Here is a 25,779-nt window from a genome sequence, read left to right as displayed (position 1 = left end):
CCCAGTGAATCAGACTGGCTTGGCCTAGGGCAGGCAGAGCATCTGAGCACCTGCAGGGCAAATTCTGTGCTCCATGGAAGAGAGGCCTGAAGCCCGAGAGCAGGTTGATTATAAGAGAATAAGAAGCACAGAGGAGGATAAACCACCTTAGAACAACTCTTCTTCTAGTCTGAGCTACTAGTCAGCTCCCTTTTCTTTCAATGTGGAGAAGCCAGTGAGAAGTAAAGAGAAGGGAAGAAATTTCTCCTTAAAATTCAGTCAACATAACAGAACCTAGTTTTAAGGCTGGCAAAACTTCACAGCTAGGGAAAGAACACTCCCCATCAACCCCCATTGCCCCCCCCCCACCCCCAGGGGAAATGAACTTGAAGGATTGAGGAGAGATAAAATGTCAAACTGGCAAGCAGACTGGACATTTGCCAGAGAGAGGGGCTCAGCTGAAACTAGCACTTATGGCCTTCCTGAAGAATGAATGTGGATAGCTGGCCTCATAATAAGAGGCTGAGACAAAGCAGATGCCAGAAGTCTATTGAATTTTCACTTTGTTTTTTTCAGCATCCTCATGGATAATGTCTTCAGTCTTCTGCTTCTGATTGTGATGGAGTTATTGGTACAAGGCTAGTCTCATGCCATAAACAACCATGAAACCAGATAAGATATATGAGGCAATGCTCTTTAGGTTTTAGATAATGGGCAACACAAGATTCTGATCCCTGAAAAAAGGGACACTCATAAGATGAACCCCATGATTTACCTGGATGTCTGCCTTGGAGACATTTGTGAATCATAGCACGGGATGCTGAAATTCACAGTGCTTATGCTTTGCTGAAGACACAGTGATTAGAAATCAAGACAGCAGAAGCAGTTGGAATATGTGGGTACTGTAGAGGAAAAGGCTGTGTAGAGGGGGAACCTCAGAAGTCTGCATGGAGGTTTCCCACCAGTCTTGCCTGAGGACTTGGCCACATATCTGCCCTGTGACACTACTCAAGGCTTACCCACAGACTTGAGGCTTGTAGCTATCAGGTCGAGAGCAGAATAGAGATACTATAGCTTGAACAATGTTGGGGACATTGGAATTCCAGCTCAGCCATAGTGGAGAAATCTAGTTAACATCTCACTAATATTTGATAAAATCAGGCTAAGACATCAGAAAGGTCTGTAAGGACCAATCCCTATAGTAAAGCCTATGGTACACCTGGGATAACAAGGCCAAACATCCCACCTTGACAAGATCCACAGCAGAGACAGAGTTTGGAAGTTGAATTCTGCCAAGTAAGGGACGCTTGGAAAACATCCTGTTCTTTCATTGAATCCTCCCTAGCAAGCATAAAACCAAGGAAATAAGATTTTCATACAAGGCTCAAAGTAATCATCAAGTAATTCAGCTGCTTACAAAAACAAGTCAACAAGTTCAAAGAAAGATAACAGAATTCAGAATCTTTACAATGATTCATCCACAATATGCAGTGTAGAAAAAAGTTATTAAAAACTTAAAAAAAAAAACTAGGAAAATGTGGCCTATCATCAAGAAAAAAGTTTAATAAAAGCCAACTCCAAGATGGTCCATGTGTTAGATTTAGCCAACAAAGACTATAAATCAGCTATTATGGATATGTTCAAAGAATGAAAGGAAAACGTGATAGGATCTCTCAGACATCTCTTAGAAGAGAATTTTAAGATACATGAAAGAACCAAATAGAAGTTCTAGAACTTGAAACTAATTTTTCAATGAAAAATTCACTGGATAGTCTTAACAGCAGATTGGAAATTACACAAAAAAGTTTAAAGTCTTCAAAATGAAAATTCACCCAAATCAACTCTTTGATCTAAATGTCCTCCACGACTTATGCTGAAAGCTTTGGAATCACTTTGGAGGGAATTTGCTCTTTTCTTAGTTGTATTCAAGCAGTCACCAGGACCCATGGATCTTTTTTTCAAAATATTTTTCATATGAGCTCTTTTCTTTTCATTTCTATTTCTACTTCCTTAGTTAGAGGGTGCCATTCTCTTGTGCCTAAATACTGGTACAGATGGATTTCCAATCCATCTAGTCTTATGCACTGCTGTAATTGTTCATTTAGTCAACAAACATTTATAAAGCACCTACTATCTTTCTGATACATATCTCTGTTCTGAATTCTTTAATAGTTCCAATTTTCCATCAATAGGAAGCTAAATTCTTCTGTCTGGATTTCAGGGTCCACTATAATCATTTCTTCTGATTTCCACTAGCTATCCCAATCATATTTTTATTTGTCATAGACACCATAGCCTTTTGGCTACTCAACAATGGAACTCTTTTCTTATCTATGGGGAATCCCCTGCCTTATGAAGCAGAGCTGTCTCTGTGCTGTAGACACAGCAGATGCTAGATAATCACTTTTCCTGGCTTCTTTGCAGTGCCATCATATGTTATAGTATATGATCTAGTCTCTCTCCTTTGGATATACTTCTCCCAGACTTTGGGTCATAAGTGTCAGTGACACTCTGTGACAGTGCCCTCACAGAATGCTTGGTGATGTGTGGCACCAGTGTCAACACCTACCCAGTTCCCAGAAACATCAGTGACAGTATGTGGAGTCAACAATACAAACTGAGGTGGCTGTATCCATCAATGGCTGCAGAAGAGTCTTCTACACCAGTCTTGCATTGCAATTTTGCTTACCTCAGTCTTCTACTACAGTTTTGGTCATTGACCTTGGCTGCTTAGCCTCTACAACTAGCTCTATGTTTCTTCTGGAGATTTTGTGAGCTATCTGCATCATTCTATTAGCCAGTGTTGTTTTCTAACGCACACAGCTAAGAATTGTGACTGAACACATACATATATACTCCACCCTAGACAGGCCAATCTTCCCAACCCAAAAGCATGCCAAACTCATCCTGGACTGGTAGGTTCGCCAGGGCCATTCTAATCACTAGGATTCCTCCATTTTCCATGCCTTTACTCAAACTGTGCATATCTTCAAGTTCCACTGCTTCAGAGAAGTTTTTCCTGATTTTTCTAGGCCTTACTAATCATCCTCTTCTCTATACTTTACATCTTAACACTAGGTTATACACAGTTTTCTGTTTTTCACTAATTTTAAATACATATTAACTTTCTTCCTGGATCCAGAGTGTACATTTACTAAAGAGATTATAATGCATACCCTAGATGCCTGGCTCCCACACCTTGCTTAGCACTGTATTTGGAACATTGTAATCATTTATGATATGGTAAAAAGAGCATGAATTTCATGAAAGACTTTGCTTTTATTTAGTATTTCATGAGCAGTGATAATATCCTGGATAGTGTTAAAACGTGATAGCCTTTGTGTGGGAAGATAACACTGGTTGAAACCATTTGACGTGAGCTCTTTCAGTCTCTTTCCTTCCCATTTTAATATTTTCTTAAGGCTAATCTTTCTTCTCATTATTCCTGCCTCAGAGGAAGGAATGTGACTCTTTCTACCTTGACCCTCTTCCAACTCTTTTGAAATCTTATTCTATTAATCTTTTTCCCTCCCATATTCTTTCTGTCTTGGGACTGATTCCCCATACTAAAACAACAACAAAAGCTCTCACACTCTATTTCTCTCTTCTATTACCTTCAAAGTTGCTGAATTCTTTCTGTCTTTTTCATGACTAGATTTACCAACGCAGTGATCTTGCTGAATACCTCATTTTTTCCCCCTTCCTATCACTTCTCAGCACCTTGAAAGACAGACTTTTCCTTTACCACTGTAGTGAAGCTGCTTTCTTGATGCTTACCCAAAATCCTGCTCTATCAGTATGGTCTCGATCTTAGTGAAAATCTCAGCCTTAAAGTTTCGCTTCTCACTCCTGCTATACAGATGATTATTGCAGTACTGTGGGTGGGCTGGGGCTGCTGCTCCATGAAAGATGCAGGCTGATGAAGCAGCTCATACCTTGAACATTGCAAGTAGCCTTGGCAAAAGAAAACAGAATTCTACAAGGTTTTGCACTAGCAAATTACATTTTCTGGCCTGGAAATGTGACATGTCACTTTTGCTCAAACTCATTGGACAGATCTAGTCACATGGCCATATCTAACTAAAGAAATCAGTTGAGAAAGTACAAACCCCCCATGCGCCCAGAATGGAAATATATTCAGTGAACTGCCATGTCTCCTTATTATCAAATCAAACAGATTTTTCTCTCCATTCTCCTTTATTTTTCCACAGCATTTGGTATTATTGACTTGATTCCTTCTTACAACTAACAGCCTGCTGTATGAATCCAGGTAAGTGTTTTGCTGGTACCTCAAATTCAGTACAGTTGATCCCTGAGCAACAGGGTAGGGTGTTAGCAGTTATGTTTTGGGGGAGTCCAGAGTTATACATAGATTTTTGACTGTGTGGGGTCCCTAACTCCTGTGTTGTTCAAGGGTCAACTGTATACGCAAACACAAATTCACTATCATCGTCTGCCTTCCTGACTCCTACTGGCTACTTCCAACCCTCTCATTTCTATTCTTGTTTATGGAAACCACCATTTTCCCTATCACTGGCTTTTTAATCTTTCTATATTTTTAATCTTCCTTCCTTCAATAATTTCTTCCATCTAATCCACTGCCAAATCCTGGCTATTTCCATTTCCCTAGCATTTCCTGAATCTGTTTCCTTTCTCACCGAGATCTTGAATATAAGCTCTCGAGAAAGCCTCATTTTGGCTGCTTTTATCCAGATGCCCTGTCTCCAATGTGTCACATGCCTCTACCAGTTTAGGTCTTCAGAATTCTAATCATGTTGTTGCTGTATTCTAAGAAAATATTCTAAGAATTCCATGTTTCTTAGAAGATAAAGTTACAATTATCTGTTTACTAGTCAAGGCCCTCTATTATCTAGTTTTGATCTTCCTAGAATTTGCTCTCAAATTTTCCTATAAATTACAAACCAGATTTTATTTTTTACATAAAGTCACTTTTTAATTTTTTTTAAACATTTTAAATTTATTTTTGACACAGAGAGAGAGAAAGACAGGGAGGGGTAGAGAGGGATGGAAATACAGAATCTGAAGCAGGCTCCGGGCTCTGAGCTGTCAGCACAGAGCCTGACATGGGGCTCGAACCCACGAGCCACAAGATCATGACCTGAGCCGAAGTCGGCCACTTAACCGACTGAGCCACACAGGCACCCCTCCATAAAGTCACTTTTGATCACACTAGCTGAACATGAACTCTCTGTCTTTTGTAAGACCCTGAAGGTTTTCAAATTTCATGATACTTATTATACATCTTATTATGTTTACCAATTCTTCTTGCTTATATTGGTTTCTGTTTCATATGTCTCAACCTTATCATTAGGCTTATTTCTTTGTTGGGCAGGATGTCTCTGGAGACTGCATGCCAGATTGTAAGCTGAGCTGCTCACCTTAGTTTTCTTCTTACCTGGCACATTAATTACATTGTACCCTGCAGACACAGGATATTTATTTCTGAATGAATGACCCACCAATTTTCCCCCTTTTTGTGAGCAATGATGATAACTTGCCTTGAGCTACCCACCTCCTCTCTCTTAATACTTCCTAGAGCTCCCTGGATGTTTTTTACATGACCGGCTGGATTTAGGAATTTAACCTGTACCTATGGAATGGTGGTTTTGCCTAAGTGAAGTTAATTGGCTCATGCAGAGATTGAATCCACAACCTTGGCCTCATTAGCACCTTGCTCTAATCAGTTGAACTCTCTAGCTCAATGCTATAAAATATCCACAAAAGACAGAAATAAAGATGTGTTTAAACCTAACTCACACTTTTCCCTGTTTACTATGGCAGAGGTGAAAATTAGTTGCCCATTAAGCTTGGACAAGTGGTTTAAATTGAATAGTGGAATTAATGAATGCAATTTTGAATGAATAAATAAATTTAATTGAGTCAGAATAGGCTAATTAAAAGCAATGGAGCAGATGGAGGCTTTGAAATATGTAAGAAAGAGAGTGTCATGTGATGTTTTGTACCTTGCCCACTCCTGAAAATGCTAGACAACTAACTACTCAGTGAGGCTTTCAAAATTTTGAAGAGAAATGCCTCCATGTCAAAAAGTGGTCCAGTGCAGCACGGTACTTCTTCAAAGCCTCAACTTGATAGCTTTTTGTTAGAGCAAGAAAGTGGCTGCTGCTTGGTCATATTGGGTTGGGGACAATGTTGAGCCACAACTATGAAGAGCAGCTTTGATGGGATTCTTTGTGATATTAATATGGCGGTGCCTTAAAGTTAACACTCTGGGCTAGGGAAGGTACCTGGAGGTGGGGAGGGGGGGGCACAGTTGACTACTCATAACCTATTTTCTTGTCCCTTCATGGCAGAGTGTCCAGGGAAGTCAAAGAATCTTTGGAGGTCACAACTTACCTCCAAAATCAAAGGGTAGGAGCCCAGATAAGGGACCAGGCACCTGAGGTCTGAGTTGAATGGATTAAAAAATCCTAGTATTATTTGCCTGTTATGTATTTCAAACTGTATTTATATCATAGTCCTAAAACAGCTCGTTAGCTAATATCCTAAGTTGAAATTTTAAATATTTAGCATGTATACATTTGTTTATTTATATGTCACCTTGTTATGGATTTAGGGTGGAATTGAGAATACATGTCTAAATTTGATATAGCATTAATTCTGCTTTAAGATAGTAATTGCCAGTTTTCCCCTCATGTACTTGAAAGATTGAGAATTGACACATTTGAAGCAATTTTCTTCTGAATATGGAGCTCTGAGGGCAGCATCACTATCTCTGAAGTATGAACTTGTGTATTTGAGGGCCCTTTTAACAGGTCTGAGAGGTTTGTGAAAGGAAAATGTTCATTAAGCCCAGGCCTAGGGGGAAAAGGTCAGTCTAAGTTACTCAGAGAAAACATTTAAAAGGGATCATGCAATCGTAATGAAAAAAAAAAATAATTGGCAGAAAATTTGTAAAGAGAAAAATGAAGTTTTGGTGAAGAATGTGAAATATAGCAAGGAAGATGAATGTCTTTCCTTATTTCCTATGATGAGCAGTTTAAATAACTAAGAACAGTTTGATAATCACACTGCCTCAAATGTAATTTCTTTTTTATTAGTTTATTTTTCCTGATTGTAAAAGCAATCAATGTACATTGCAGAAAGATGAGAAGTCCCTAACATAATTTCAAATAAAGTGCTGAAGTCGGCTTAAGGGGAAAATGAAATCAGACACAAGTTGATAGATTTTAATACTGTATCCTTCATAGGAAGTGTTCCAAAAGAGTATTAGGAAAAAATCACAGTTGGACCACAACAGACCTTCTTTCCTGAAATCTCTCCCGACTAGTATTGATTCAGTTTAGAAGTGGGGAATAACAACAACAGCAGGTAGTTGGGCAGGAGAACTAATTTGTGGACATCAGTGTTCTGTCTTCATGCGATTCTGACAAGAACCTCTTCCTTCTTTTTTTCCACTGCTCGGGACCGCTCCTTCCAGGCAGAGGCAAGCAGAGATCTGCTTTCACAGCAGTGGCCCCTGTTAAGAGACTGCGGAGTCACCCACTTTGCAGGTACTTCAATGCTCTCTCTCGAAAGAATCAAGCAGTCGTTGCTTTCACAGTTGGGCCTTTCGCTCTATAACCACGAAACAGTAAGCTTTTCTTCTGAGCTGTGCTATTTGATTGACCAATTTTATTTTTAAATCTACCTGGTGGACTGGATGCTGTAAAGAAGCAAAGCGTTTTCTACCCGATAGACACATGATGTATAAATTAACAAGCTACGTAGCATCGCCATGTAATGAACAACCCTTATTTTCATTGCACTATAAATAGTAAGGAGTCATCTAAAAGGCTAGGAATCAGGCTGAAGATTTTTCTTTAATACTACATTTTTAGGACTCTGTAGATATTTTGTGGAAGTCTTTCTCTCTGACGCTTAATCTAATTAGGAGTTAATTGAGACTAAAATGATGTTCAGTCTAAAAGGGCTTAGAATAAAAGGCTTTGCCCAAACAGTATTTTTCACTGAAAATAGTGAGGTCTTTGTCTTTCCTTTTTTTTTTTTTTTAGATTTCACTTCTAAACTGCAGGGAAACACTGCTAACGTACCTGTATTTGCAGTGAGTTGTTATAGCCCAGTGTCAGAAGAGTAAGATAAAATAAAAATACTATAATAGTTCTGTGCGTAACAAGTGCAAATGAATGAATTTATTACCTAATGAATGTTGTTGAAGAGAATGTCAGGAGTGGATTGTTTCTGTGCCTTTAATGGTAATTCAGCGTTGAGGTGCTTTCAAGAGGTAAAACTATGACTTCTTTGTTTTGTGATCAAAATAAAACCAAAATACGCAGGTGCAATACAGTAAGTAGTTAGACTTTGCTTTATCTTGTAAACGAGAGGAGCTTCTGAATATTTTCTCTTTTCCTTTAAGGTAGCTTTTGTATTTGGAGGCTTAGAAGAAAGCATTCTTGTGATGAAGTAGAAATGATTTACATGACGAAAATGTTGATTCTGAAGTAATTCTATTAACAAGACTTTCGCAGAATCAGAAACTCTTAAACTAGCACTCAGGCCCTGCTATGATCTAAATGTCATTAAAGTGATCCTAGAGTACACCTTAAGGGGCTGAGCCAGATGTAGTTGATGATTTACCCTCTTCTAAATAAACGGGGAGCAAATACCATCATTTGACCTGGGAACCAAGATTGGTCAGAGTCCCATCATATATCCAGATTGTAATCAATTTCCTGCTCTTTGTATTGAGAAAGAAACTTTGCAGTTTTTGTTTACTTAAGTAGCTGGCTTTCTGTTTATAGAAGTCCAATTTTTAAAGCCATAGGTAATATCTGGCTAAAATTTACTTGGATGACAATCCATGGGTGTATATGATGAATAATCTGTTATGGCATAAACAAGATAATTTGTGTCTGATGATTAGCTCCCAAATTGGTTTTTATAAACGTAGTAGTAGAGAGTAACCGTAGAATGTTAAACCTAAGCAATCACACAGAACAACAAAGACAGAAACAATTAAGCATCCTTAAGACAGAGAACAAGCAGGTCTGACGGTAATAAGCCACAGAGCAATGGCTTACAGCATAATTATCTGATGCTCATATTTTTCAAGTTTCTAGTGAGAAATATCTCACTTTAAAATAGCTTAAAAATCTGGCTGAAATGTACAGAAAAGGTGATACTATGCAATTTGCAATTAGCATATTGTCTACTCTGGTGGCAAACTTCTCAATGGCCTTGCAAGGTCTACTCGTGTAAAATCAAGTCCAAACTACCTTGCGGAACCAAAAAGGCTCTGTGTGGTTTGGCCTCTGCCTTAGGATTCTGGCCTTCAATCTTCCAGTCTCCTCCCTTAGACTTCCAAGTCTCCTCCCTCAGACTTGTCTCTTTGTCTAGCTAAATCCTACATATTCCTTAAGAATCATTTTAGGAATCTATTCTTCTGGGAATTGTTCCCTTGTCTTTTTGCAAACATGGCAGTATTCAGCCATAGTGGTTATTCCTAAAATTTCTATATAGTAGCTACATTATGTTGGACTCATAAAATGCTTCATTATTCCTTCCAGAGTGTGCAGTCAGCTAGAGAGTTAAGCTTATAACTCTATGCACACAGTTTTCTGGTATTTCTTTCTTAGAGTGGAGCCATTAGAGAAAGAATTAGAGAATAGAACAGCTCTGAACAACTTTTGTTAAACATGTAGTCCAAAGGAGATTTGGGGGTAGGATAAGGCAAAGTCACCATTGTCTTAAAGTTTCTTTTAGAGTAGTGTATCAGAAAACACATTAATCTAGCCTTTTTTCTTAGTAATCTCCCCAGTTCTTATGAAAACTTGACTAGACAGGTGATGAGCTGCTAGGTTATGGTTTTTTTCCTAAGAATAGAGTATATAACTTTGTGATCTCATTTTTTCCTCCCATTCCTTTTGGGAACACATGGGACTATTTCCATAGATTCTCTTCTCAATTTTAATGTTAAACCATTTTTCTGAGATTGCCAAATTCTTCTTAAACCCCCAGTAGGACAGCCTGGTGCTTACACGGTTTCTATTGTACCAATAAGGCTCAGGTAAGAAAAGATGTCTGGATTGCTGCTTTAATATTCATTCAATAGTTCAGGAGGCAAATACATCTCCATATCGGTCTCATCTGCTTTTAGCTATTTAGCTACAGCCTTTAACAGCACTAAACAACAAAACATTGATTTTTTTCCCCCCCTTGATTTTGGGAGGGGTTGGGAGATGCAGGAGGGAGTAAGTGAACCTTTAAATCAAGTTCAATCAGTGAAGACTTTCAGGGAGCAAGCCTTTCCTACATGCTTTTATGCCTTCTTTTATAATATTCTAATATTCCCTCTTAAAGGGAGAGGAAGAGATTATTTGAGACTCTGTGAAAGTTGCATGGGAAGCTAGTTGAAGGGGCCAAAAAGAGAAGGCGCAGACTTCTTTTCTTTTTGGCCTTTAACACTGTAAAAAATGACAGCAATATCATAGACTATATTTACAGGGCCAGTTCTTTCCAAAGCAATTTGCCTCATATTATCTCATGTGATCTTCACAGGAAGGTTAGGGCAATTCATATGACACATTTCATTAGACAAAGTAAGACATTTTAATGGTTGTCTTTTCTCAAACACAAAAGTAAAATTCTAAGGTTCTTTCCAGTTCAAAGATGCATACATCTATAAAAGTATTATTAAAGTGTGGTTCATTTTGAGTTGTCTCCAAACACAATTTTTTGAAAGTTTTTATTAAAAAAAATTTTTTTTTAATTTAAGTAATGTCTGTCCACGTGGTGCTCGAACTCACAATTTTGAGATCAAGAGTCGTATGCTCTTCCTACTGAGCCAGCCAAGTGCCCCTCCAAAACAATTTTTATTTTTTTTAATAACAGTTTATTCACATATCATAACATTCACCCTTTTAAGTTATATAGTTCAATGGTGGTCAGTATACTAACAAAGTTGTGCAACTACCACTACTGTCTAATTTTAGAATGCATTCATCATCCCTTACAAAGAAACACTTAACCCATTAGCAGTCACTCCACATTCCCTCCTTCCCCCCCAACTCCTGAAAGCCACTAATCTACTTTCCGTCTCTATGGATGTGACTGTTCTGGACATTGCATATCAGTGAAATCATATAATTTGTGGACTTATGTGTCTGACTTCTTTCATGTAGTATGATATTATCAAGGTTTATCCATGTTGTAGCATGTCTGAATACTTCATTCCTTGTTATGGCTGAATAATATTCCATTATATGTATACCATATTTTGTTTATCCATTTATCATTTGACCGACATTTGGGTTGTTTTCATTTTTTGTTCATTATGGATAATGCTGCTATGAACATTCATATACAGGTTTTGGTTTGGACACCTGTTTTAATTTCTTTTGTCACTTAGGGGTAGAACTCCTGGCTTACATGGTAACTCTATATTAACTTTTTGAGGAATAGCCAAACTGTATTCCAAAATGGCTATACCATTTTATATTCCCAATATAAATTCCCAATATATATTCACCAATAGCCTATGAGATTCCAATTTCTCCACATTTTCACCGACACTTGATATTGTCTTTTCCAGCAATTTTATGTACCTGAGTAGATGTGTAGTGGTATCTCATTGTGATTTTGATTTGTTCATTTGATTTGCTCATTTTCATTGTTCATTTCCTGAATAGATAATGGTGTTGAACATCTTTTTCTTGTGCTTACTGGTCATTTGTAGATCTTCTTTGGAGAAATGTCTATTCAGATCCTTTGTATATTTTTAAATTGGGATATTTGTCTTTATGTTATTGAGTTGTAAGTGTTCTTTATATACTCCATTATCCAAGTCCCTTATTAGATATATGATTCATAGATAATTTCTCCCATTCTATAGGTTGTCTTTTAGTTTTCTTGATTGTGTCCTTTGAAGCACAAAAGTTTTCAATTTTGATAAGGTCCCATTTATCTGTTTTTCTTTTGTCACTTGTACTTTTAGTGTCATATCTAAGAAACCATTACCTAATCCAAGGTCACAGATTTAGTCCTATGCTTTCTTCGAAGAGTTTTATTCTTGTAACTCTTATATTTGGATACTTGATCCATTTTGCATTAATTTTTGTATATGGTATGAGGTAGGACTCCAGCTTTATTCTGTTGCATGTAGCTATCCAGTTGTCTCAGTGCTATTTGTTAAAAAGACTATTCTTTCCTTATTGAGTTGTCTTGGCAGCCTTGTTGAAATTGAATGACCATAAGTGTGAAGGTTTATTTCTAGACTCTTTAGTTTTATTCTATTGATCTATATGTCTATCCTTATGCCAGTAGACAATTAATAACTTGCCATCTTAGAGATTTCTTTATCATCTTTGTTCAATATCAATTTTGCTATCTTCTGTGAGAAGTATTTTTTTAGAACTCAAGGAAACAGAATCATGAAAGAAAATTATTTATGCAATATTTCATGATTATTCTCATACGTCAGTTGCTTCCACAAAATTATCAAAATACAGGGGAGTGTTGCTAGGGAAGGAGCATAGGTCTAAAAGTAAATCTCTCAAAATGTTTATTTTTTTCTCATAAGAGTTTAAAAACTATCATAAAGTTTACAGTTATTAAAAACGTGTCTTATGTCACTTGTCTGAAAGTACACATTTCCTGGAAATAAAAAATATCCCTAGACAGTTTTTTGTGTTTTCAAAGAACTTAAAATCTAACAAACAATGACTTATATTCAAAGACTATATTATACCTAAGAAGCTGAAGCAGATGTTTTGTAGGAAAATTTGTAGAAAACTATGATCCCATAGCAGGACTAGAAATTTTGTTTTACTTTATTTATTCATTACCTACACATTAAGAACTTAGTGCTTACTAAGTACTGTGTGACCAAGGCTTGAGACCATTTTTGCTTTGGGGTCTTAGGCACTAGCATGGGGAAACTGATGGTTTATATCTGTGATGGTTTATTTTGAAATGCTTCCCTACCAGTATATACTGTGTATTATAAGGAACAATTGTGAAAAACTTTAAAATGGGTAAGATTTGTGTTAAAAGATTTGCTCTTATCATAGCAGTCTATTTAGAATCTGACATTTTCCTTCTTAGAACATCAGAATTTCCCATCCATCCATCCACCCATCCAACTAATTTATTTATTCAGTGCCTTCCGTGTACTAAGCACTGTTCTGTGCCCTAATGATGCAAGCAATGAATAAAATAGAAAAAAAAAAAAACTCTGCTCCCTTGAAGCTCACATTCTGGTGGGTAAGGGCTTAAGACAAAACAAAGATACACATATAAAATATATAAAATATTAGTCCCTTTTTGGAGACTGTCATTCTGTGGGTACCCGTTTTGGCAAACAGGTGCTCAGACTTCTGCAGAAAATGACTTTAAAATCTTTAAGAAAGATTTGGCTATTTCAAAACTCTTTTTTGCATTTTGAAACATTGTTTTGACACGTTGGAAAATGTATTACTCATCTTTTAATAAAACTTGATGACTGTAGAGTGGACCTCAACTTTTTTTTTTTTTTCTCTTTCCTTAAACTAAAAAGCCTGCCAATCTAAAAGCCTCAGAGCCTTTTGGGGACAATTTGAATTCAGCTTTGAGGGTAAACTGCTCCTTTGTTTTGGGAAAATCTCTTGACAAGGCTTTTAGATATGCAAATAAAAGCCTTCTTTTGAAAGTTGTTCCTTTTCCTCTTCTATTATAGTTGGGGAAAGCCTAAAGGTCGTGCAGTAACGGGAAACAGATGTTTCAGATGGAGATGGTGGGAGTTCTGTAGACGGGGACATTGAGAGTATCCTTATGTTTTCTTTAGAGACTTTTTTTCCCTGTAAATGTAGACCCTGAGGTCTCTGAAAATTATTGTTTGTTCTTGTGGGGATTATGTATGTATTCTCACTCATGCCGTTGTCCAAGCATTTGCCAAAGATTAGAGGGGAGACACAAGTAGGGTAGAAAGCATGCAACTGGACAGCTCAGAGACAGGGAACCCTAAAAATGATTTAATTAAGCTGGTTAAAGCTTATTATTCTAGACTGTTCTGTTGAAGCCCCACAAAGAGTGTTATTCAAAATCAGGGGCGCCTGGGTGGCTCAGTCGGTTAAGCGTCCGACTTCGGCTCGGGTCATGATCTCACAGTTGGTGAGTTCGAGCTCCGCGTCAGGCTCTGTGCTGACAGCCCAGAGCCTGGAGCCTGCTTCAGATTCAGTGTTGCCCTCTCTCTCTGCCCTTCGCCAGCTCGTACTCTATCTCTCTCTCTCTGTAAAAAAACAAAACCAAAAACAAACAAAAAACCAAACCAAAACAAAAACTTAAAAAAATCAAATAACCTCTAGAGTTTATCTAGAAAATGTGCAATTATTGAATTATGATGGATTGTACTATTATGACTCCAATGGGTTGGAAATAGTATGTCCTTATAAATTACTGTGGGAAGAAGACAATTTAGGGGCAGAGAAGTACACATTCTTGGAAGCAAATTTCAGATTTCTACTCACTCTGAGTTAAGCAACAGTTTTGCTTAGACTATGGGGTGCAGACAGAGCTCCTGAACCTCTCCTGTGGTGGAGGGGGTGAGCTGGCCTCTGTTACTTGGAGGAATTGTGGGAGCCAGACAAGAGATTCTGAAGTTGAGTTTGTAGTTTTAGGTTCTAAGAAAAGTGGTCACTTCTAGTAGCAGTTTAAACTACTCTTTGCTTGGTTGGTCTCTTAGTTATCCTAACTCTGTTAGAAATGTTGGCCTGTTTTTGAGCTGTGGAACATTGGGGACAGGACTCTCTTGCCCTTAGGAAGAAGGGACGGAAGTATGGTAGTCACAGTGGGAGACAGGTGGACCTAGCAGAGGAGATTTCTGAAGGAATTGGCACCTATATTTAGCAAGAATGTGGTGAGAATTTAATTTTTGAAACTGAGACAGGTGGGGAGTCTGAGCTATTTTTATTTGACATTAAGAAATGTGATCTTCTTTTGGTGTTCTAAGTTTGTGAGATCTATGACATATTTACTTAGTCAACATTTATTGAACTCCTCATATGTGCCAGGTACTGCTGTATGTATTTGGAATATATCCATAAACAAGACAGACAAAAATGTCCAGCTTCATGGAACATGCATTGCAGTGTGGGAAGATAGACAATAAATGAGTAAATAATGTAGTATGTTGGAAGATAGTAAGTGCTATGAGGAAAAGTCAGAGCAGGTAAAGTAAGGGAATAGAAAAGGGAATCAGGAACGTGGGGGTGAGGAGTTGTTGAGTGTTGCCATATTAAATAGGTAGTCAGGGTTGGCCTTATTGAGGCCAGACTTGAGGGGGGGTGAGTAAATCAACCATGTGTGTATCTAGAAGAAGAGTGTTTCCTGCAGAAAGAAGAGCTAGTGCCCTGAAGTGGGTTTGGTAGGCTGAATAATGGCCCTACCACATATATTTATGTCCTAATGCCTAGAACTTGTGAATATTATCTTATATGCAAAAGGGACCTTGCCAATGTGATTAAGGATCTTGAGATGGGAAGATTATCTGGATTATTCAAATAAACACAATATAATCATAATAAGAAAACACAGAGCAATCAAAAGCCAGAGAAGATGTGATGATGGAAGCAGAGGTTGGAGTAATACAATTTGAAGATGGAGTGAAGAAACATACGTGGCCACTAGAAGCCGCAAAAGGCAGAAAATAGATTCTCCCCTCAGAGCTTCCAGAAGGAACCAGCCAGGCTGACACCTTGGCTTTTGCCCAGTGAAATTGATTTAGGACTTCTGACCTCTTGACTGTAAGAGAATAAATTTGTGTTGTTTTAACCCACTAAGTTTGCAGTAATTTGTTATAATGGCAGTGGGAGATTAATGCAGTGTGAGTGTGCCTATGTTTGTTCATGCAAAAGAAAGGCCAGTGTGACTGGAAGGAGAGATGGTAGTAGAAAAGGTAAGAGAGATAAAAGGGTTGGGGAGGCTCTCAGGAATCCAACTGACAATTTTGCGCAGAGGGGTGAGTGATCTGACTTTTACAATAGACTGTGTGTATGTGTGTATATCGGGAGAAGTTTGGGGGAGCCTAGGGCAGTAGAAGGGAGATCAGTTGAGGAGCCTATTTCAGTAATCAGTAGAGAGATCAGATGAAGGTGGTAAGATCCACTTTAATGATAAAGCCAACAGTATGTCTTGAGAGGTTTGAGGTGGGATAGGAGAGAAAGAGGAGTCTAGGATGATCCCAGATATTTGGTCTGAACAACTGGAAGGAAAGAATCACCAGTAAACTACATTGAAGAAGACCACAGGTGGAATATGGATCTAAAGTTTGAGTATGTATTAGATATCCAAGTGGAAATGTTGAGTAAGGTTGGAGTTCAAAACATGGCCTGGGATGGTGATACAAATTTGGGAGTTGTTGACAATTTATATGCTATTTAAGCTATGGGATTGGGTAAAATCACTGATGGGTGATTGCAGGCAGAGGGGACTAAAGCCTCGATACTCCAGTGTTCAGAGGTCTGGGAGAAGTAGAGGGACTGGAGAACAAGACAGAGAAGAGCAACCAGCGAGAAAGGAGGATAAGAAAACAGGTTTTGTTCAAGTGACAACAAATTCCTGTATTTTAAAAGGACAATACACATCACTCCACAGCCCCAAGAAAGAGGTCACTACTGGGACACGGTTCTCACTGTGTCTCTTGTTTCTACACATTTTGTGAGCAGAGGCACTGACAGTTTTTATCCCAGACTATCTCTGTAAGGATATTTGTACAGTGAACAACCTTGGAAGATAGAGATAGTGTCTCCCTCTGGAGCAGAGAACAAGTCTGTTTACTGTCCAGTATAATAAGGATAATGCCTCCTCCCAGAACAAAGTTTAGGCCATGTGGGTTAGTTGCATTAAAAAAGATTGGGGATTGCTAAGCTTGGGTTTCCTCAGTTGTGACACAAACCCCCCTGGGCCCCTCTGGATAGCCCTTGAGAGTCCAGGGGTAGAAGGAAATTGGCACAAATAAGAAGCTCCTGTTCCTTGCTGTGCTGTGAGTAACAAGGTCCTTTGTCTCTGACCCAGGAATCTCCAGGCTTTTGCCAGCATGACACTGTGGCAGGTTAACTTGTCAACTTGTGACTAAGGTAGAACCTCAGGCCCTTCACAGTTCTTGACAGTCACAATTCTGTAATTATCTGGATGTATTGATAATTATCCTGTTGCACATGAAAATAATAAAACACTAAATTCTTTGCATATTAACAATTCTAAAGGATAATCTTTCTTTTTTTAATTTTAAATTTATTTTAGAGAATAAGCGAGTGTGAGTGGGGTAGAGGGGCAGAGGGGGAGAGGGAGAATCTTAAGCAGGCTCCATGCTCTGTGCCTGCTTAAGCAGGCTTAGCCCAATGCAGGGCTAGATCCCATAACTGTGGGATCATGACTTGAGCTGAAATCAAGAATTGGGGGGCGCCTGGGTGGCGCACTCGGTTAAGCGTCCGACTTCAGCCAGGTCACAATCTCGTGGTCCGTGAGTTCGAGCCCCACGTCAGGCTCTGGGCTGATGGCTCAGAGCCTGGAGCCTGTTTCCGATTCTGTGTCTCCCTCTCTCTCTGCCCCTCCCCCGTTCATGCTCTGTCTCTCTCTGTCCCAAAAATAAATAAATGTTGAAAAAAAAAATTAAAAAAAAGAATTGGATCAAGAGTTGGATGCTCAACGGACTGAGCCCCCATGTGCCCCTAAGGGATAACCTTTCTAAAATTGATCACATATCTTCCCATTTTCTCAAAGAGGAAGACTCTGATGTAAACTATGATGTATGATCGGGCCCTGAAGACCTACTGAGTAATATAGAGTTGTCTGGGTCTATACCTGTAATTCACAAGCTGTCCTTTATGAATGAATTACCTGATGTGCTTGCGAATATTGTACTTTGCCACACCCCAAAGATTCTGATATGGGTCTCAGGACTTTACCTTTTTAACAAATTCTAATGTAAATGCTCAGGATCACGATGAGAAACTCTGCTCTCTGTAAAATGGTTCTGGACTAGCAAGGGTTTAACCTCTTTTGACTGCATTTAATAGTTGCTTATCCTCTTCCCTCACTGTACATTGGAAATTATTTTTTATTAACAGTGTGACTACTTCAAGCAGTTTCTCACTACTGCTTCATATTCTCTTTGCCCTAAGGAACACAATAACCCATCTTGCTAGAGTTGTGTCTAAACAGAGTTAAAAGAAGCTATAAGTGAAGACAGAGTCGTTTTCCTGGTGTAACACCATGTGATCTTTGGTGCAAAGCTTTTGTAACTAGATTGGAACTGTTTAGAGTCTTTTTAATTTACTTTTTTGATTATCAACTGTGTTTCAGAGAGTCAATGTTGCCATAAACACTGATAATTGAATTTACTGATTCCAGTTCTTTCCCAGAAAGAATGTGAAGTAGCTTTTACCATATTTACTGATAACCAATAGAATTTACTAACAATCCTTTCCATAAAGAATTTGAAGTAGCTTTTGCAATTAAAAATTTTTTTTTAATGTTTATTTATTTTGAGAGAGAGGGAGAGAGAGAGTGGGGGATAGGCAGAGAGAGAAGGAGAGGGACAGAATCCCAAGCAGGCTCTGCACTGTCAGCACAGAGCCTGGCATGGGACTGGATCTCACAAACTGCGAGATCATGACCTGAGCTGAAATCAAGAGTCGGATGCTTAATGGGCTGAGCCACCCAGGTGCCCTAGCTTTTATGATGTTAATAAAAATACAATAAAATAGAAATGGAAATAGAACGAAGGAAAAATGATGAATGTAAAATGGTGCCACATTGAGCTTCATATTTTGAGATTCCTGGCAGTCAATGCAAAGGGGGAAATACAACATGTTACAGTTTCTTGTCATTTAAAAGCAAGAAACACAAACCTTAGAAAAGATAAAGCTTTTTCTGGCAGGATTTTCTGGAATAAATTTTGTCCAAGGGGATTTTTCTTTATAGGATACATTGAGTGATAGGTTCTATAATCTACCCAACTATTTTTTAAACAGCAAAATGAAATGGCAAATTTCTTTTGACTTCCTTATAGCAACATTTCATGGAAGCTAAAGGCATCATTAAAGCATAACTCAGTCAAAACAATGCTGTGAGGTGCTGAACTCCTGTGAGTCACAGATACATTATTTTTATAATTTAATAAAGTGAGGTATAACTATGTTTAATTTTTGCAGGAACAAAAACTGCTTGCAGAAAACATGTTCACATTTATCTTCCGGGACAAATGGCTGATGTAATATTTCTCAATGAGAGAATGTAACCATGACATAGAATGTACCTACCTCTCTGACTCACTCGCTGAGTTCACACATCCCACACTGTGTTGCTTTTCTTACATAGCTGAAAATACTGTATATGGATCTTGCTGTTTGTGGCTTTTGTTTCTCAGGTTGTTCTGCTTGCCACGGTGATTAAAAGAGGCTTACTTTTTAACTCAAGCCCTAAAACTTGAGGGTACTCTTGCCCTGTTATCACTTGTGCTTGTGTTGTGTGTTTTGAACATGTCATTCATCACTTAGCCCTGAGGCTCTGTATAAAAATTACCACCTTGACTATAAGACATTATGTTAGCCAACTGTGACTGAAAATGGTGTTTAGATGCTAGCTGTCAGCATGGTTTGAAACTCCCACCTAAAGATGGAAATTGCAACAACAGCAAAAAAAAAAAAAAAAAAAAATCTAACATACTTCTCAACACAATGCTAAAGAAACAACGGCTGCCAATATCAATCAAAACAGAACAATTGTAGAAAGGAAGGACCAGTGAATAGAAATTTGCTGTAAGTGAAAAAAAGTAGGCATTTATCTTTTTAAGTATCCAGCTTAAGTTAAAAACAGACAACATGTTACACAGTGCTTTATGATGTATTACAGCAAGATAAAAATTTCTGCTAGTTTCAGATTTTTACTTGTGTGGCTGGAGATAACTTCTGTGTATGGTAAACATCTTTGTTGTTGTTGTTGTTGAATGAATTTTTCCTTATACTTTCTTATAATTCTCTCAAACCAACTTCTTTCTTAGGGCCTAGAGGCCCTTTCTCAGCTAGAATAACATTTGTGTTTTTAATTGGAAGGCCAACATAAAATGTCTCTCATTTCTATTTGAGCAAGTTTTTCTGTGTTATCTTGATATGCTTTTTACCATTCACCAGCAAGGAGCATAGCAACCAAGATAATTATATAAACACTCTATGTAAAAATATTCTATTTAAATCTGTAATTACATAATAACATAATATATAGTAAGCTATATTTTCAGATCACTTCTCAAAGAGAGATTGTAAAACTTGTATAGAGATACGTGCTCTGGGACATATAGGACTCTGAAGACAAGAAGAGATTTTAAATTTGAAAACAAGGTTAAAATAGTCTGTTTTCCAGATTTCTCATTTGGTGTCTTAAATATTAAGATGTTATAGCAATAAAAACAAATATTTGCCACTTCACAAGAAAATTTTATTCTTTTTTTTTTTTTTTAATTTTTTTTCAATGTTTTTTAATTTATTTTTGGGACAGAGAGAGACAGAGCATGAACGGGGGAGGGGCAGAGAGAGAGGGAGACACAGAATCGGAAACAGGCTCCAGGCTCCGAGCCATCAGCCCAGAGCCTGATGTGGGGCTCGAACTCCCGGACCGCGAGATCGTGACCTGGCTGAAGTCGGACGCTTAACCGACTGTGCCACCCAGGCGCCCCAAGAAAATTTTATTCTTGATAAAAAATGATAATGATAATCTGAATCAAATGGCTAAGCATTCTTGTCATAAATTCTTACCCTCCAAGTGAGCAGTTTAGATATTTTCCAGAATGCTTGACTGGACATTGAAGAACTTTTGGGGGCTATTATGGCGGGTAAAATGGGAATTTAACAGTGGTGGTAATCATGGCTTGCCGTAGCTAAACACATCCTCCATTCGAGTGTTTGCTAATTCTTGCAAGCCAGGACAATTGGTAAACAGTCCCTGTAGGGCAGAGAAAAGAGAAAATCAAAGTAATTAATAAGATAAACAAAATGGTTTTGTAGGTGACTATGATTAAGTGATAGGATAAAAGCCAGTGTAACAAGTAGAAAGGCAATCTGCTTTTTTCTGTTTAGTTTTTGGGATTTATTGATCCTATCATTAGTTTGTGGTTCATGAGTTGAGAAAAGGCCAAATTAAAAAAAAAAAAACAAAACAAAAACAGGAAAGAACAAAAGAAAAGGCCTAACCATTTAAGTGGGTGACTCAGGAAGAGTAATGAATGACTCAACTTGATTTGCCTTCTTTTGACAGCTTGATGTTAACTTTGTTTTTCCCTCTTGGCTTTGCATGAAAGTAAATAAGAGCTCTTTAGAGCCAAATTATATTTTAAAATAAGTAAGCCTATTATTCATTGAGCATTAGGATATCTTTTTAATGGTGGCAACATCTTAAATTGTCTTAAAATTCTAGTTGGGCAAAGTTTTCTATTGTTGCTTTGTCACCATTACTAAAAACTAAGACAAATATTTAATTTTTTAAAAAAGTTTATTTCTTTTGAGAGAGAGAGAGAGAAAGAGAGAATGAGAAGTGGAGGGACAGAGAGAGAGGGAGGGAGAAAGAATCCCAAACAGACTCCATGCTGTCAACACAGAGCCTGATGTGGGGCTCTATCTCATGAGCCTGAGCTGAAATCAAAAGCCGTACACTCAACCGACTAAGCCACCCAGGTGCCCCAGTAAGAAAAATATTTAAAAAACTACTATGTAAAACTAAAACACTAAATGATATATCCAATAAGGGGTTATTATCCAAAATATATAAAGAACTTATAAAACTCAACACTCAAAAACCAAATAATCCAATTAAAAATGGCAGGGCGCCTGGGTGGTTCAGTCTGTTGAACATCCAACTTTGGCTCAAGTAATGATCTCACAGTTCATGAGTTTGAGTCCCATGTTGGGCTCTGTGCTAACAGCTCAGAACCTGGAGTCTGCTTCAGATTCTGTGTCTCCTTCTCTCTCTGTCCTCCCCCGCTTACACTTTGTCTCTCTCTCATAAATAAATAAACATTAAATTTTTTTTTTTTAAAAGTGGGCAGAATACATGAATACACATTTTTCCAAAGAAGGCATACAGATGGTCAACAGACACATGAAAAGATGCTCAACATCATCTATCATCAGGTAAATGCAAATCAAAAGCACAATGAGATATCATCTCACACCTATCAGAATGGCTAACATCAGAAACTCGAGAAACAACAAGTATTAGTGAGAATGTGGAGAAAAAGGAACACTTGTGTACTGTTGGTGGGAATGCAAACTGGTGTAGCCACTGTGGAAAACAGTATGGAGGTTCTTCAAAAAATTAAAAATAGAACTACCATATGATCCAGTAATTACACTACTGGGTATTTACCTAATGATACAAAAAGCTAATTCAAAAGGATATATGCACCCCTATGTTGATTATAGTATTATATACAATAACCAAACTATGGAAGCAGCCCAGTGTCCATCGATAGATGAATGGATAAAGAAGAGGTGGTGTATATATCGGAAGATTATTCAGCCATATAAAGAATCAAATTTTGCCACTTGCAACAACATGGATGATGGATGGATCTAGAATACAATGCTAAGCAAAATAAGCCAGTCAGAGAAAGAAAATACCATATGATTTCACTCACATGTGGAATTTAAGAAACAAAACAAAGGGAAAGAAATAGGCAAAACCATAAACAGACTCTTAACTATAGAGAACAAACAGATGGTTACCAGAGGGGAGGTGGGTTGGAGAATGGGTGAAAGAGATGAAAAGGATTAAGAATACACTTATACGGGGGTGCTTGGGTGGCACAATTTGTTGAGTATCCAACTCTTGATTTCGGCTCAAGTCATGATCTCACAGTTCATGGGATCAAGCCCATGTTGGGATTTGTGCTGACAGTGTGGAACTTGCTTGGGATTCTCTCTCCCCCTCTATCTCTGCCCCTCTTCCACTTGTATTCACTTGCTCACTGTCTCTGTCTCACTCTCTTTCTCTCTCTCTAAAAAATAAATGAATAAATTTTTTAAAGAAAAGGGTACACTGGGGTGCCTGGGTGGCTCAGTTTGTTAAGCGTCCGACTTAGCTCAGGTCATGATCTCACAGTTTGTGAATTCGAGCCCCGCACTGGGCTCTGTGCTGTCAGCTTGGAGCCTGGAGCCCGCTTTGGATTCTGTGTCTCTCTCTCTGCCCCTTCCCTGCCCGTTCTCTGTCTGTCTCCCTCTCTCAAAAATAAATAAACATTAAAAAAAAATTTTGTTAAAGAAAAGTGTACACTTATCTTGATGAGTGATATATGGACCTGTTGAATCACTATATTGTACACCTGAAACTAATATAACACTGTATGTTAACTACACTGGAATTAAAAAAAATAAAGCCTTAAGCCACAGTGTTTATTCTATTCTATTGTTGCTATAGGGTGGGCATTCTACCCTATCTATGCTCTCTTCCAATTTTACAGATTAACAAAATTGAGAGTAAGTAGGTTTAAGGAATTCACTCAAGGTCATGTGTATTAAATACATTGTGGGGATTTATACCCAGATTTGTCTAAATGGGAAATTTAAATCCAGGTTTACCTAATTCCAAGGCTGGAGTTCTTTCCATGAGTTTCCTAAATAATGAGCTCACACAGCTTTAGCTTGATTGATTATATTGGAATCAGCTAAGCAGAATGACTTTCACCACAGAGCACTTATAAAAAGAAAAGAAGTCAAAGAGACCTGTTTCATCAGATGTGTTCAGAAGAAAACAGATTTACTCTAGAGAAAAGTTCAAAGGGTTCAAAAGTTCAAGGACCCATAGGAAGAAGGCTTTTCTTCAAAAGAAAGGATTTTAGGACAAATGTTGCTGTAGGGCAGTGTTTCCTAAATTTACCTTACTATAAGGCTCAATTGTGATGGTTGTTAAAAGATACAGATTGTTAGCCCTCTCTTTTAGAGAATCTGATTCAATAGGCTTCACGTGGTGGGACCATCAAATATGTATTTTAACGAGGACGCTTCCACCCAGGTTGTTTTTTGATCAGGCAAGTTCAGGAAACATTGCTTAAAAAGGATGGATCAATATTCTGAACTCCCAAAATTTATCACAGTTATGTATTTTAAATATTGGAAAGAATATAACAAAAAAAATCAGGAGATTTTGTTTGGAGGTGTCTGCAAACAGCAAGCTGTGTGAAAAAAAGAAATCAGAGTAAATAGGGTTCAAGAAAAATGAAAGATGGCACACACATGTTATTAAGAACCTTTCTGGATGCATGTGACTGGAAACTAGCTCATACTCTTTTAAGGAACAGTGTGTGTGTGTGTGTGTGTGTGTGTGTGTGTGTGTGTGTGTTTGTGTGCGCGCGCGCTTGCGCGAGCGCTAAAAAAAACCCAGTGACGTGAGTACCCTCACACGCTGTCATTATTTTCCCTTTATTTTGCACCATATTTAAGAATTTGTGTAAATTGTGAATATTAATCATATGAAGTATTGTAAATAAACTCAGTACTGTAATTAAAAATGTATATGTAACCCTGAGTCCGATCCAAGCTCAAATTAACCATGCCCCTCGCTTTTCCTTTACAGTTGAATGGAGAAAGGACATGTCTTACGGGCCAACTAACAAGCTTCTTCAGGACCTGCCCAACTCCCAGATAATGAGTACATCTTATTTCATTTCCTTTTACACCCAACCGTTCCCTAAAGTACCTGTTTGAAGTGATAACTTATCTTTGGAAATTGATTTATGTTCCAAATTAAAAGTATCAGTTTTGTTTTGTTAGTTTTCCAGCGATATTTCCAAATAAAAATTCTGATACTTCTTTGCCTGTGCCTTAGCCTCCTTCCCAAAAAAGATTTCATTCTCAATAGTTGCAATGATGAAGCAATATAATGATATTTACACACATTTTACTGAAAAGTTGCAAAGACTTTCAAATATTTTAGCAGTTTAAAAATAGTGGTTATGCTGGCAGCTTTTAAAGCAAAATGTCCTTTAAGATCAAGGACAAAAGAGACAATAAAAGAGAAACCATTCATTCAACAAATCTTAAAAAAGCCTACTATGTGACACATTACAGTAAGTACTTTGGGAGTCTTGGTATTATTTGTTATCTAAGATAAGAAAAGTGTTTCTGGAAGATTAGTCCTCTAAGTCTTTCAGAAATCTGATGCATGACAGCTTTTTTGCTTGGTAACATTTGGAGATTCATGGGATTGTTGCCATCCCCAGAAACATAGATAAGCAAAGTTGGTCATTGGCACTCCTTCCTTGCCCTGTTCCTGCTCCTTCTGGTGGTGTCCCTGCATACCCCATGCATGTCCTGAGTGCTGTCCCTCTGGAATTTCAAAAGACCTCATTCCTGGCTCCCTGCCCAGCTCTGCCCTCTCAGAGTGTCTCTCTTTCAAAATTACCCATTTTTACCATTTATAATGAGTTTGGGTTGGTATTAAGATGGTATTGTGATTAGCAACACACTAATACTTGAATCCTGTTAGGCCTTCAGCCACTTGTTTTCTTCAAGTTCCCAAGGAGTATGCAAACATTGCGAAGGAAAGCGAGGAAATGCTCAACTCTGTGCTAGAAGAGAACGTGGTGAGTGAAGCCTCAGGCTAGAAGACCCAGGAGCGTTCCCCTCCTTCAAGCTAAATTAGAACCCTGAATCTTACTGCTGTTTAATAAAACAGCAGTAAGACCCATGAACATACTCATCAGTTCTAAGATGGAGACGGAGGCAGGTTGCAAGAGAGATGGCAGGTGTCCCTGGTTTCTCAGGAGGCTCTGGCCCGGCTGTCTTGTGGGATAGCAAA

The 25,779-nt window shown here is 38.1% G+C and overlaps 1 long non-coding RNA gene across 1 annotated transcript; it reads left to right on the top strand.

Annotated features, from left to right (window-relative positions):
- The first annotated feature begins 7,296 nt into the window (after positions 1 to 7,296).
- LOC109501963 lies at positions 7,297 to 24,797 on the top strand. The gene is made up of 2 exons (XR_002160281.2): positions 7,297 to 7,511; positions 24,556 to 24,797. It is a non-coding gene; the product is annotated as an uncharacterized LOC109501963 (long non-coding RNA).
- The last annotated feature ends 982 nt before the right edge of the window (positions 24,798 to 25,779 follow it).

The sequence above is a fragment of the Felis catus genome, chromosome B4 (assembly GCF_018350175.1).
Source record: "Felis catus isolate Fca126 chromosome B4, F.catus_Fca126_mat1.0, whole genome shotgun sequence".
NCBI classification, from domain to species: Eukaryota; Metazoa; Chordata; class Mammalia; order Carnivora; family Felidae; genus Felis; species Felis catus.
This window is presented reverse-complemented; position numbering and strand designations above follow the sequence as displayed.